This window comes from Neofelis nebulosa, chromosome 3, assembly GCF_028018385.1.
Source record: "Neofelis nebulosa isolate mNeoNeb1 chromosome 3, mNeoNeb1.pri, whole genome shotgun sequence".
Lineage (NCBI taxonomy): Eukaryota > Metazoa > Chordata > Mammalia > Carnivora > Felidae > Neofelis > Neofelis nebulosa.
The window spans coordinates 188,872,837-188,888,252 of NC_080784.1; the positions used below are offsets into that span (position 1 = coordinate 188,872,837).

At 38.2% G+C, this 15,416-nt stretch overlaps 1 long non-coding RNA gene across 1 annotated transcript; it reads right to left on the minus strand.

Moving 5' to 3' along the window:
* Nucleotides 1–7,545: 7,545 nt before the first annotated feature.
* On the minus strand, nt 7,546–11,774 carry LOC131507762 (uncharacterized). The gene is made up of 2 exons (XR_009259690.1): nt 11,070–11,774; nt 7,546–10,969 (listed from the first exon to the last, which is right to left on the minus strand). It is a non-coding gene; the product is annotated as an uncharacterized LOC131507762 (long non-coding RNA).
* Nucleotides 11,775–15,416: the final 3,642 nt, after the last annotated feature.

A 15,416-nucleotide genomic window follows, 5' to 3' on the forward strand; every position in this document is an offset into this window, starting at 1 on the left:
CTGATCAAAACCAGCTTCTGTTGGCAACGTGTAAATAACCTACACAATATGGGAGAAAATGAAAGCTTCTCGAGAAAACGAAAAAGGGACTTCTCAACCTGGGACTGGTAATCGGCAACCCTGGCGTTCCAAGAGACACCAACAGACTAGACTGGCTGGCTTTGAGCATGAGTCAATGTCAAATGTCTATGACATATGTCTGTTCATAAGTCTGTGGCTTTCCCTAGGTCTATATCTGTGTCTACCAATGTCATTGGTGTCTATTTACATATATGTACATATATTCAAACTGTTATGTGTTGGTATCCGATGCTGGTGACAGTAGCAAACTTTGAGGAACTCAGGTGAATAGAACAGAGAATACCATCCACTAACTAGCAATATGAATTTAGGAAGCGTTACTCATTAGACGTGACAGACACACTAGGTGAGGCCAATGAGCTTTTCAAGTGTCCAAGAACGTATTTGGGTCTTGAATTTAAAAAAACAGGGTGCTTTGGTGGCTCAGTCAGTTAAGCGTCCGACTTTGGCTCAGGCCATGATCTCACGGCTAGTGGGTTCAAGCCTTGCGTGGGGCTCTGTGCTGACAGCTCAGAGCCTGGAGCCTGCTTCCCATTCTGTGTCTCCCTCTCTCTCTGCCCCTCCCCCACTCATGCTCTGTCTCTCGCTGTCTCTGAAAAATAAATAAACATTTAAAAAAATGTTTAATTCAATTGCTGGTTTTAAAATACGGAATCAAACCTGCCAAGTCAAAATCAAAAGGATTTAATTAGATGTCTATAAACATATTATGTCAACTTCATTCATGGTGATATTCAGAATTCATAAGCATTTCATTACACTTGAAAACAATTTGTAGGTTAGATTTTTCTGGAGTATGCACAATGACTGCTAAGAAATGGTAGCTGACTTTGAATTCAATGAGTTATGCATAGCCAAATAATTTTGGAGATCCTTTTAAAAATACTCACAATGGGGCGCCTGGGTGGCGCAGTCGGTTAAGCGTCCGACTTCAGCCAGGTCACGATCTCGCGGTCCGTGAGTTCGAGCCCCGCGTCAGGCTCTGGGCTGATGGCTCGGAGCCTGGAGCCTGTTTCCGATTCTGTGTCTCTCTCTCTCTCTCTGCCCCTCCCCCGTTCATGCTCTGTCTCTCTGTCCCAAAAATAAATAAATTAAAAAAAAAAAAAAAGTTGAGAAAAAAGAAAAAAAAAAAAAAATAAAAATAAAAATACTCACAAAAATTTATACAGGCCAAATATATTATTTTAAAGGTAGGCTTTGTGTGCCTTTTTACATGTTGCTATGATATGGGATAGGGTCTCGCAAAGAGAGCCCAATAGCCTATAGAAGTGTTAGAATCAGCTAGGTGTTACAGGAGGGGATGTTAGCATAAACAGAATGGGCTTCTTTGAGGATATGAGTTTAAAATATGATTAAGAGTTTATTCATTAAAGGGAGAGAAAATACATGCATCTGCAAGGACACAATCATGCATTTGGGGGCATTGGTAAAACATTCATCAGGGCTAGAAGGTCAGGTATACATGCTGGAAAGTAGGAATGGAACCTGAAGAAATATTAAAGCTGAATAAAGAGCAACTCGGAAGAAAAGGAAAAGGAGGCTTCTAAACAAGAGAACGACATGATTAGATGCACTTTTTGTGTAAGATAACCCCAGTGGCAAAATGGACAATAGATGTAGCGGGGATGCCCATTCGGAGGCCACGGATATATGAGGTGGATGGAAGGCGATGAGAGCCAAAAGCTCTGGCTGGAAATGTCCAAATTCAAGAGACATTTCAGCTTGGAGATAAAAACGGTTTCTTGCTCTGCACTAAGCCTTTGAGAGCAATTCAGGGAAAGAAGTGTTGAGTGGGATCATTTTCTCTGAGGCACAAGTTATTTTATAAAGTGGGTAAGTCCAATTTACAGCAACCATTAATGTATCTTTTCTCTTTTAAAAACATAGTGTGATTCTCTGTTGAATCCAGCAGAAATATGAGTGCCTTCTATGTAAGCAACGTTATTACTCGCTAGGATTGGAGAAGATAAGCAGGTGTAATCATACAAGTTTGGAACATGGCTATGGCTTCTTGACATTGCCTGTGCTTTGCACTTGGACTGACTTTTCTGTCTTCAACCAGTTGACTTGCCATCCCCAAACAGTGCTCTTAACGTGAACCAGGTTGCTACCCTCACGACCCATTTCGTCTTCTTACCTACAAGCCCCTAGTTATGCCTGGCGTGGACAGATCAGTGTCAAGCCAGCTTATTTGCCCTACAACTCATCAATACCCTTTACTCAGCACTAGCCTCAGATTGGCTTTCCCTTCTAACCTTCTACTGACTGCATTTGTCGGCTAAATTTGCAGCTCTATGCCTTTTTTTTCATTCTTAAGGTCTAATATTTCAAAGCCATATTATAAATTGTCCCAATTCTATTGTTTATAACCTAATAATATCTTAACATATTTAATAAGATCATGACAACCCCTGCAATTCATTACTCCTTCTACTCCTAGAGACAATGATAATAAAGGAAAAGAAATGTGATTTATATATCATCAGGTAACCAAGAAACCTGCTTATCCTAAGAGAGGTGGCAAAGAAAGATTTTATTATTGCCTTTTAAGAAATATAGAGACTGAGCCAGAGAAAGGTCAACTGGCCATGGTTACTCATTATTCAGTTTCCATGCCAAGATAAAATTCATGCTTCAAATCTATTTCCATACAACTCCTCACAAACTTTTTGGATCTTATTCTTAAGAATCCCTTACCTCAACAGAAACCTAGCACAATTCTTATAAAGATGTTTATCTTATAAATTGATGTTTGCCTCTGTGCATCAGATATTTATTTTTGTTTTACTTAAATTGGCTTAAGTTGCATCCCCTGAAGATCATTGTTGTGGCAGTCTCCATCACTCTAGAGGGGCAAGAAAAGGGAGAAAGGAGATAATTGGCTTTTTTCTCCTTCCCGTCCCCACTCCCATCCTTCCTTTTCATCTCTATGTCTTCCTATTGTTAAATCCTGTGCCAATAAAGTGAAAAATGAAATATAGAAAAGATGAATGAGAACAGTGCACGAAGTTCTCTAATTAGCCACTGAGTCATAACGGCCTTATCTACAGTGCTTTCTAGTTGGCTATGTTAAAAAACAACATATCTGAGAACATTTATAACATAATAGGTGTTCAATAAGTTTGGGGCTCCCTTCACTTCACTCCAACCAACAGTTTCAGTTCAGTTATTTCTCTAATTCCAAACTCTGTGTTATTGTAATTATACATAGATCATACATTAACTGCCATATTTTTTAAATTATTCATTTTTCATATTACCCATCTCACTATTGTATTCATCAAAATGATCCTTATTTGAACATCCACTTCGTGCAACCTTCAGCTTGCTGAACATTTCTACATCACCTGGATCTATGGACTTCGTTTGGCTTTCTTTGTTGAATTACCAGCGAATATAGAGAACTGCTTTTGTGCAGTTTTATTTGAATTTTGAAGGCAAGTAATTTACTAATCCTCCTTTCAGATGCTTCCTTTGTTCTATCCTGAGATGTGTATTGACTGAATGTTTCAAGGGCTTCATTGTTTAAAGTCAATGAGGAAATGGAATTCCTTTTGATAAACTAAACTTGTTGACCTAGTCCTTTGCAGAAAAAAAAAAAAAAACATCATTGTATGAATATATGTTGAGGGAGATGATTGTGAAACATGTAGCTGCCTGTCTTTATAAGAGCTGATATCTTAATAGGACAGCATAACTCTCTTCCTTTCTGTTGTAACTTTAACCATCCAAAGATACTGGCCATAGAGTAAAAGAACAGGAAGTTGAATAAAGACACTAATAATGCATTTCTAAAAATCCTCATTCTCATAGACACTTCCTACACTGCATCTACACTTAAGTGGAATCATTCACTTCCTTGGAATCATTTCTAAATATTCTCCAATGAATCCTTTCCCCCAGTGACCTTCATCTGGGCACCAAATGCACGCTCAGCTCCTCCCTTACTGCCTCATCCCACACTTTACACAGACTATCTCTTAACTGAGACACTGGCTAAAGAAATAGAAGACAATGTATTTTATGGCCACAGTTCACAATTTAGTCTCACTTTCAGCAAACCACTGAAACTCTCTGGGCATCAGGTATCTTATCTGTAGAGATCATGATATCTTCCTAAAACTAGATGATCTCTGAATTCTCCCTCAATTTTAAGACTTGTTCACATATAAATATATGGAGTGGACTTTAAGCCTCCTCTAATACAAACTTTGTATTTTAAACATTGGGGCACATGTGGAATCTCTGTTAATAACACATGTGAGATACCTGTGTTTATCTTCCCTATCTCACAGGGCTAATAAAAGAAAAACAAATTGTTGTAGAAAGGCAAAGCAAAGTATCTTAATAGCTCACACAACAATGTCTCCTAGGGTAGAAACAAAACTACCTGGAGGAACTATTCTGGAGGAATTACACTGAGAGGTTGCTTGTTGAAGGAAGATGGGGCATATATTCTGGGAAACCAAGGCAAAAAAAAAAAAAAAGGTAGCTAGAAATTAACAGCATTCTGGTAGCTAGAACAGACTGAACCAAAATGCTTTATTGGGAGCCAGTGAAATAAAGAAGAGAAGAGGTAGAAGAATGAGAATGGCCATACAGCATGATGGACATCAGAAGTCTCAGACAAATTCATACTTTTGACATGAGTAAATCCCACCCACCAATATGCAAGAAAACCTGCTTCACATACAGAAAATTCTGGTGTCTGTAGGTTTTCACAGTAGAGTTTATAGAAAATGACTAAGTTCTGTTTCTGAGTCCATGTATTATAGTTGATGGATAATAAAGTCCAGAAATGAGATATTCTCTAAAGTGAAATAATTCAGTAAAAGTAGAATCTCAGAGCCACAGCTATAGAACATGAAAATCCTTAGAGCATGCAAACCTTAAGATAGGTGTTAAATTTTCTTTGGATCATGGTCTGAACCTAACTTTTTGGGATATTAGAGGCAAGGGGCCAATCCCAGCTAACATCTGTATAATGATGAAGATGAGGGGGAGGAAGAGTAGGATTGGTATTAGGAGAGTGTATATTTCCAGAGAAATTTAATCATAAAGAAGAAAAAGGATCAACAACCTCTAAGTGAGGAAAAAAAGGGATTGTCAGTGAAAAGAAGAGCTTTATAACCAATATAATCAAGAACTGAACCAAAAGGTCACAGGTGATTTATAACAAGCTGAGACAGAGGAGTGGGGAACAATCCAGAAAAGAAATGTGAGACCTTGAAGGAGATGCTATGAGGTTAGACTCCATCTTAACATGCACAACAAGTTCTCATAGCATTAGCATTCCTTTTTGAATCATAATTATTGTAACATTAAAGGAAATAATTGAAATGAATTAGTAGTCGTCTTCAATAAATGTCTTAGCTACTATTTCAACTAATAGAACAGATGCATTTCCAGAATTCATTTATAATGGTAAGATGAAAAGCAACACAAAATGAAGGTGACTAATGTGAGGGAGGAAAAAAAAATTGGACTCAAAATTCTAGGAACTAAATTCAAACCCTGCTTTAGCAAAAAAATTATGCGTTGAGTTTCTGTGTGCCTGACTTTGTGTTAAAGGTATAAAACTGACTACCATAGTCCCTTACCTGCAAAAACTCACAGTCTACCCAACAAATACATGAAAACAGATAACTCTGTTATAATTTATAAATGCTATCATGGAAATTTGAACTGTAAATGCAGTGCATTGTGGCAATACAGAGCACTGATCCAGGAGCTAGACACCCCAGGGTTTAAATTCTGGCTAGTGCATTTAACGCTTGTGTGACCTCGAGTGATTTGTGTAACCTCTCTTTGCCTCAGCTTCCCACTTAAAATGGAAATGCTAGGATTGCTTCCTGAGGTTATACCAAGGATTAAATGAATTGAAATTGTAAAATACTGAAGACAATTCCTGGCACATAAAGAGAGTTATGTTATCACCATCCCCTTCACTATCATCATCATCATCATCATCATCACCATTATCACTATGGAAACACTAAAATGGGAGGGGCTAATGTCCAGGAGAAACAGGAAAGACTTTATAAAGTAAATGGGACTTAAAGGGGATATTCCAGGTAGAAAAATGGGAAAATATATGCCAAACAGAATGACCTACACCTCCAAAGGTGAAAAATCAAGGCAAGCCCTGCTGAATCGCAGGGTATGTGCATGGCAAGACTGAAGGCGTAAGATGAAACAAAATCGTGGAAGACCACATGGACCACGGTGTCTTTAATATAGGTGAGTGACATCATAGTGCTTATCTTTCAGGATGATTACCCTAGTGGCTCCATCTAGAACCCTAAAATCTCAATGACTTCTAACAAAGGGATATTTCCTACCCGTATCACATGTTGGTTGTGGGTCAGCTGTACCCCTTTGTTCCATGTCCTTTTCATTCTGGCACTCGGGCCAAAGGAACATCCCTCATTTGGGACATTCTTATTCTCTTGACAGAAAGGGAGAGGATAGAATGATATGATGACTCTTAAAACTTCTATCCCTGAGAATAGAAGTGACCTGTCATTTCTGCTCATATTTTACTGGCCAAAAAAGCAAATCACGTGGCCAAGTCTGATGTCAGTGAGATGAGGAGTTATAATCCCTGCAAAGGGAGGAGTTCCACAAATCAGGTTGCAAAACCTAACCTCAGCTGGGTGGGGAGCTCTGATTCTCAGGGAAAGGCAGGGGGAGACAAACAATGTTTGAAAAAATAATTATCACCCTAGTTCTCTACCACATAACATATCTCTAGAAATAGTGCCTTCAAATAGCAACAATCACTTATTATACTCATGAATCTCAAGTAGTCAGACAGGGCTAGTTTGGAATATGCAAGTGGCTTATTCACTTGCCAGGAATCACATTGCTGGGAATGGTTGCAAGGTTAGGCTCAGCTGGGCTTCTGTCCCTCTCTTGGCAACCTCAGAGCTTCGCCATGTGGTTTCTCTTATTGATGTCTCAGGGCTCCAAGAGGCTGAGGCAAAAGCTGCTGGTTTTATGAAGACCATGCATCCATTACACTCCTTTGGTCAAAAGAGATAGCAGCTAGCCCAGATTCAAAGAGAGGAAATTCACCCTACCTCTTGAGGGGAAGACAGACAAAGAATCTGTGGCCAACCTCCAAATATGTAAAGGGTGGGAGGCAGATTGAGGAGCTATTTCTGACCTAGCATGTCAACAGCATATGCTGACCACCTAAATGTGGAATGGGAATGAAAGAATGGAAGCATGAAAAAACATGATCAAAGAAGAAAGGGTCATTTCTGCAATGCTTACACGTAAGCACTGAAAGGATGCTTATCTTAAAAGTAGGAAGTTACTTTATCAGTCCTGAATTATCCAAGAAGTTCAAAGAAAGAAATTTTGATCAAGATGGTGATCACATCCAAGAGATTTATTTCAAGATGTTATTTGTGTATGAGGCTTGTAAAAGTGCTGAGAAAACACACAAAAAAGCATATGTTAAATCAAAACAAACTTTATTTTAGAAAGTCACTTTAAGTATGTGGTGCTATAATTAAGCCTTATTAATATGCTGTTTATTTAACAGATTAAAAATGCATAAGAAGCATGTCCCATTCATCTTAATTAGACAATATGCTTGTCACAATTATTTGCTTTATATTTTCATTTTTCATGAGCATTTTGAGGATATCCATTGATGCTACTAGAATCAACTTTCCCGTTGGTTTGTAGTTCTCTGATCTCAAGGTCTCAGCTCCCTTGAGGTACTACCCAGCATTTCTCACCTGACCCTCTGCCAGCGCCTGGTTGTTAGGGCTGATAGATCCAGGGCTAAGAACAACTGCAAGAAAATGACTGTATGCATTTCAATGTTCTCAACAGTGTCCTCTCTTTCCTTCTGTGATTCAGATTCAAAATATTCCCTCTCTCACAAATTGCACACAGCTATGGGTGTGAGATCACAAATGCTGGCTGACATAGATATCAAATTCTAGAGCTGTAAGAGATTCTCAAGATTATTCCTTCTAAATTGTTTCCAAACTCAAATTATTTACTCTCCATTTCCTCCACATTATATCAACCACTGACATGCTACTTTTTTCTATAAATTTATTTACATTTTTTACTTAGCATCTTTTAAGAGGAAAAAATATACACTGCTATTAGAAATGGACTAGTTGAATTTTTCCGTAAATTGAAGATGATAATATAAATGAACACAAGCAAGACAAAATAATATTGTTATATTCTAGTTAGATGTTTTTGCTTGCTTGAAGTTCAATGTCTGAGGTCTACTCACTTTGCTAGAGAAGTAAATTCCCAAATCTGATGTTGCCAGGATCAAATGAAAATTTTCTCTTTGAACATAAAGATTACAAGAAAGTAAAGGTAAGAAGGTATAAAGGTGTAAAGGTATAAACACCTTCTCCATGTCATCCAGTGGACAGCACCTTCGAGGCACCACAAATCATTTTGGGTTTTTTGGGGGCATGGGACCCTTATTTGGGAAACATTTGCTATTCCTTATTCCATTCCTTACTCTCATTGAGTATACCCTGTGCTCAAATCTTGGTTTCTAATACCATTTCCAATGAAAGGAAACAGGGCTCCTTGGAGAAATGGTTGATTCTAAGATTGAAACAGGAAATATACAAAATGAGCTTAGAGCATCATAAATTTCCAGAAAGTATGGGAATTCTAGGGGGAAAAAAATCAAACCACAATGATGGGGATATGTCAAAGAGATCCAAGAGCTAATCAAAAGAGCTCTGAATGGTCAAAGCTGGAACAATATGAGTGATAAAATACAGTAGTATTGGATTATCACCCAAAGTATAAAATAAATATCCAGGAATCCACACTGATAACAATAAAGGATTGAATTAATGGGGAATAAGAGACAAATAATGTGGAAGAATTCCATATAACTTATGTAGGTACTTTGCTTCAGGAAGGTAGACTATAACTCCCATTCCCTGAGTATGAGTTGAGCATGGTGACTTTCTTCAACAGTATAGAAAGGAAGAAAACTTTACAGTGAAGAAACCTGACAAACATTACCTCAGCAACAATGATCAGGGTCAATAACAACGTGATAAGTCAGGTTGATAGTATGTGGCCTTGATGCAATGTAATGAAAATACCCACAACCCCACTATAATCATGAGAAAAACATCAGACAAATCCCAAAAGAGCAACATCCTACAAAACACCTGACCAATACCACTCCAAACAGTCAAGGTCTTCAAGAACAAAAAAAGTCTGAGTCATGACAATGAAATGTAATGTAGTATCCTGACAGGCACCTGTAACAATGACAACAAAAAGGACATTAAGTGAAAATGAAGGAAATTTTAATAAAGCTTAAATGTTAGTTCATAATCATAGTGAATTATTAATCATTAATAATAAATAATTAATCATTAATTATAACAAATGTGCCATGCTAAAGGAAGATGTTAATAATAGGGGAAACTGGGTATGGGAAATATGGAAACCATGGGGTAAGGTTTACTTTAAAAAATACACATTTATTCATTCGTTTAAAACATATTTTCCAAGTGTCTAATTGATGCCAAGATTCATGTTAGACACCGGAGACACAACATGGTAGTTACCTTCACAGAAATAGGCCCAAAAAAGTTAAATGGCTCCTTCAAAGTCACATTGCTGGAAAAGAAGAGTTGGAAGAGCCTCCAGACCCATGATTTTGCCACTCAACTTTATCGGCCTACTTCTTTCCATATTCTGACACTTTCAAGAAAATATTCCTTGTTGTGTTATTTATTTATAGAGTGTAAGTAAACTTTTGAATCAATCAGCAAATATTTATTAAGAATGTGCCATGTTCTGGAGTGCCTGGGTGGCTCAGTTGGTTAAGTCACCCCCTTTGGCTCAGGTCATGATCTCATGGCTCATGAGTTTGAGCCCTGCATCAGGCCCTATGCTGACAGCTCAGAGCCTGGAGCCCGTTTCGGATTCTGTGTCTCCCTCTCTCTCTGCCCCTCCCCCACTCACATTCTATCTCTCTCCCCTTCAAAAATAAATAAACATTTTAAAAAAATAAAAAATAAAGAATGTGCCCTGTTCCTAGGATTGAGCTACTTGCTCAGAAGTGAAAAAGGGAACCAGTGGTCTCTACCCCCTCACAACAAATAAGCTCTTTCTGGGACCATAGAACAAGTGTATATACATAAGATTTGAGGATGACTCTCAATTTGAGAGTTAGGAATCATAAAACAATCGTGGTCAAACAAAATGGGAAGGTTTCTGTGGAAAAGGGACTTGAACTAGGTTGTTGTAGGTAGGGGATTCATTCAGAACAAGGATTGTTCATTAAGGTTTAATGTGGTGATTAAGGGCATGATTTCAAAAGCTGGACTTCCAGGGTTCTAATCCCAGCTACTCTACTCACAAGAGGAGTGATTTTCAGCAAACTCCTGAAGCCCATCTACTGTCTTCATTTTTAAAATGGGGCAATAATGGTATATTTTTGATAGGATTTTTTTGAAGATTCCATGATGTATCAGCCAGGGTTCCAAGAGAAATGGTAACCCATTCACCCTAGAATTCAAGAAGAATTTATTTACAAAGGGCCTATCATCAAAGATATGGATATGGAGGAGCCACAAAGAACTTGGAAATCTTAGCTGCTGAGTTCTTATAACCCCTAAGCCTCACAGATAGAAGAGGGGAGTATTTATTGGAACCCAAAAGGAGAATCACGGAGAGTCTGCCTTCTCATGAAGACCAGTGTCCTTTGATGAAGCCAGGGAATTAACACTCAGATCTGACACTCTTCTTTCCTTCTAATTTCTGCCAAGTCTTCCTAATGTCCTTATGCAGCCAGAAGTCAGAGGGCAGTCTTGATGATGTAGTCTATGCAGGTCAGTCTCCAGGTACAGAAAGCAGAATGATAGATCTGGAAAGGCCAACATGAATTAATACACATAAATATTTAGAACATATCTAGCACACAGTAATGTCCAATAAATATTAACTATTATGGTTATTATTATTACCTCTATTTTATCAGTATTTGCCAGTTTCCAACATTTGGTCAGCGCTTTAAAAAAGTTCAGGTGATCATAGATGGATGACAGATCTAAAAGCAGGGTAGAGGTTTCCATAGCATGTTAAAGTAATATGACTCACAGTCATGGGTATACAATTGATCATAAATACGTAACAGACAATGACATAAGCTTAAATGAGTCGGAATTTGCACACTGGGGAATAGCAAGAAATAAAGTTGCTGGGTAACTCCTAAAGTCTTTAGGAAAAAAAAAAGAAATCACATTATTAAAATATATACTGTTCCACACAGAAGGACAACTTAGGAAATCATAAGGGCCAATGAGGTGCAAGGGAAAGATTCAAGCTTTGAGACATAGAAATACATTCATTCACCTCTATGTGCCTTTTAGCAAATTTTTTACCCCCTCAGCCAGTGATGATTAATTTTCTGTGTCAACCTGACGGAGCCACAGAGTGCCCAGACATTTGGTCTAACATCATTCTGGGTGTGTCTATGTATTTGGATGAGATTAACATTTGAATGGGTAGACTGAGTAAAAGAGATTCCCTGTCCACCCACTCCAGTGTGGGTAGGACCCATCCAGTCAAGAAAGACCTGAATAGAACAAAAAATATGTAAGAAGGAACTGTTCATATGTGACAGTCAAGCTGGGGCACTGGTCTTTTTGGACCTTTGGGCTCTGATTGAAACATTGGCTCTTGTTGGGTCTCAAGCCTGGTCGCTTTCAGACTGGAACTTACACTATCAGCTCTCCCAGCTCTCACACCTTCAGACTCAGACTGGAACTACACTGACTGTTCTCTCAATCTCCCCCATAATTGGGTAAGCCCATTCCTTATAATAAATATACATATATTATGTACATATAGATTTCTACATGTATATATTTTATATACATTCCATTGGTTCTGTGTATCTGGATAGCTCTGACTAATACAAAGCCCCAATGCACTAATTTATAAAACAGAGATTATCAGTCAAATTGAGTGAGAAAAACTCTATGCAAAGTGGCCAGCACATAGTAGGCATTCAGTGAATGTGTTCGCTCTTCCTGCACAGTTGAGGGATTGCAAGCACAGCAAATAGAAATAAAACAGAGGACTATCTTTCTAATAGACATCCTTCCTGCCTCCAGTTTTTAATAGAGTCCATTAATATCTATCAAACATTCCTGGGAATGGAAATATAAAGCTATCCTTGCTGTATATGTGGCAGCCTAATGAGCCAGCTTCTCCCAGTGAAGCAATAATTTACTCAAAGGTCCCAAAGTGGCCAGCATGAGTTAAGACAGCTTTCCAAATTGACCAGTTCTTGCACAAAGAGATTGCATTATTATGCTACCCTTTCTATGTGATTTGTTCAATGAAGCTCTATGCAGGATAAACCAATGTAGATGTCTGCCCTCTAGGACCTTTCCCTGTGGGGATTTCAATGCCAAGTTCAATCCCCCTGAAATCATGCAGTCAGCTCTCCTAGTTCCAGGCCAATGGAATTTTCCTAAACCATGACTTTGTCAGACTAAGTCATGTATATCCATTCCTTGGGGAGGGGCCAGAAGAAGGATGACATTGGGCAATTTCTCAAGCTCCATTTCTCAGTAAAATGTCTCAAAATTTGTGCACATAGAGCTTTTTTTTATGTTGGCCAATCCATATCAGATGATGATATATGTCACTTCATAGTGATGGAAGGCCCGGCTGCAGAAGCCATTTTCTGGAGTCAAGGATTGCAGTCCCAATGCTAATTCAGCAAGAGCGATATTTATGACCTTAACAATGGGACCAGAAGGCTCCAGTCCCCCCTTGTGAGTCTAGACAGTGCCTGTGGAAAGACTGGACAGCATTTTATTCACCAGAATCTGATGTTTAAACACATTAGAAAGTACATACAGAGTCAATATGACTAAGTAAAATTATTTCCAAAAAGATATAGTAGAAGCAGCATTGCTTAGAAATCAGAAAACTGAATTCTCAGCCCTCTTCTAGTCTATCTAGCTCTGTCGCCTTGAGTGAGTCACTTAATCTTTCATGGATGAAATCATGTGACCTGAAAAATGGGTTCATAACACCACACTAACTTTAAAGCCTAGAGAAAGTAAGAAGATTTCCTGAAGTTCCTTCCAGCTCTAGGATATCTAAAATCGTGCTTCTTATTCTGGGTAAAGGCATCATTGATCAGCATCAGATTATTAATACTTGATAAATTTCCTTTGCATGCTGCTTTAGATTTGACAAAGCAGCTTTATGTACTCTGCTTAATTCAATACACACAGCACTCCTCTTAAAAATTGGCAGAGCAAAATTATCATTCTCATTTGACAAATGAAAAAACACTGATGCTCAGAAGGCTAAATGACTTACCTAATGTTGCATTTCCATGACAGTACCCAGGATACTGCTGCCTCAATTTCTCTGAGATTACTTCTCTTGGCTATTTCTCACATAACTTTCTTCACCCATCCAGGTGTCTCTGCTCAAATGCCACTTTCTGAGAGAAGGCTTCCCTTCTATCACCCAAATAAAACAGCATCACTCTATCCCTTCACCTCGCTCTATTCTTCTTCATAGAACTTAATATTCTGAGATAAAGTCATCATTTATGTGTTTCTTTATTTATTGCCCCTTTGCCTCCCCTAAAAATTAAGCTCTGTAAGAGCAGGAACTGTGTCAATTTTTGCTCATTCCCATGTTCCTAACACCTAGAATAGTGCCTGGTCGGTAGTAGGCACTCGATAAATAATTGCTAGTAAATGAATGAACAAATGAGGTAAAACAGAGAAGCCACCAGAAACTTTGGTTTATATCTTTAGGGAAAAAAATGGAGGGTACCCTTGTCCCTTTGGTTCATTTCCTAGGATATCTTGATTGATTTTTATCTCTAACATACTTTTTATCTCTCTTTCTCAAGAAAAAATAGGCCTTATTTTAATATTTTTCCTTAAACCATGGGGAAATGTAATTATATCATTCTAGCTCAGGATTCAGAGGAGTGGTCCTTCAGGTAGAAAATAAAATTTAAAAAAAAAAGTCGGTGATTTCTAAACCTGGCTGTCTATGAAAATCTCCAGGGGACATTTTAAAAATTGAATTCCTAAGCTCTACTCTTGAAAAACTCTAATTCATTGGGTCTGTAGTAGAACCAGAATTTGTACATTTTCAGCCTTCCCAATTGATTCAAATGCACGGCCATGTTGGAGAACGAATGAGTTCTCTGAGAAAGATTCCTTCCTGCTCTGTGTATTTGTTACCTGGGACTTGAGCAAGCACCACCATGGTTTAGTTAGAGCCACAAGATCTGCTTTAGAAGAATAGGAGTCATGTTAGCCTCGGGCACAATTCCAAAATGAGTTAGCCATGGGGATTTCTGAGTAAGTGGATTAAGCATGGAGGTCAAGCAGGTATATTTTCCTTATCCTAAAGATATACCCTGAGGGAACAGAAGCCCAATCACTCTACTAGGTGTGAAATAAAGCTTTTGTTCCTGTAAGAAAGACTCCTAAATACAAAATAGTGCAACCCCAAATCTAGAAGCAAGAATTAAGGCAAAAACTTGGTTCAATACACTGGGCCAACATGATGGATGGTGTGAGGTGAATTGGACAACATTCATGCAGCCTTCTGTGAATATTTATTGAGCATCTACTAGGGTTTGGGAACGTACCAGAGAACAAGATATAGTCTCTGTCCTACAGAAACGTGCACTGAAGTCCGAGAGAGAAATATACCAAATATAAAAACAGACAGGAATGGGATTCCAGTGGGTAAGCATTTAAGGAATGTCTACCTCAGTAGTGCGATGAGAAAAAGTAATGCCAAACTAAAACCTGAACAATGAGTAAAAGTTGACAAACAAGATGGAAAGAGGATGAAGAAGAGTGTTGCAGAAAGAAAAAAAAGCAAAGATGTTGGTCCAGATGTAAGATACAGCTTCAGCATTTAAGGAAGTGAAAGTCTAGAAAAAACAGAATGACAGAATTTAGAAGTCTGAAGTGGGTAAAATTTGGGAGACTGTATATGATATTTTTAGTGAGCTTTCAAAAGGGGAAATCCAACAATTTTTTTTTAATCCATTCAATTTACCTTGTGCCTAACATAGGTCATTTATTGTTCTAGGCATTGGGGATACAGTGGGAAACGAAGACATACCAGGTCTTGGAAACCTTAAAGTTAACATTTGAGTTATTGGGTCCGACACCAAACGAGTGAAAAAAAAAAAAAAAGTAACCCTAGTTCACATGATGGTGATTTAGGCTAAATCCGGCAATGGGCATGGAGAAAATGAAGAACACATAAGTGACCATCCAGGGACATAGCCTGAAGAATGAGCATGG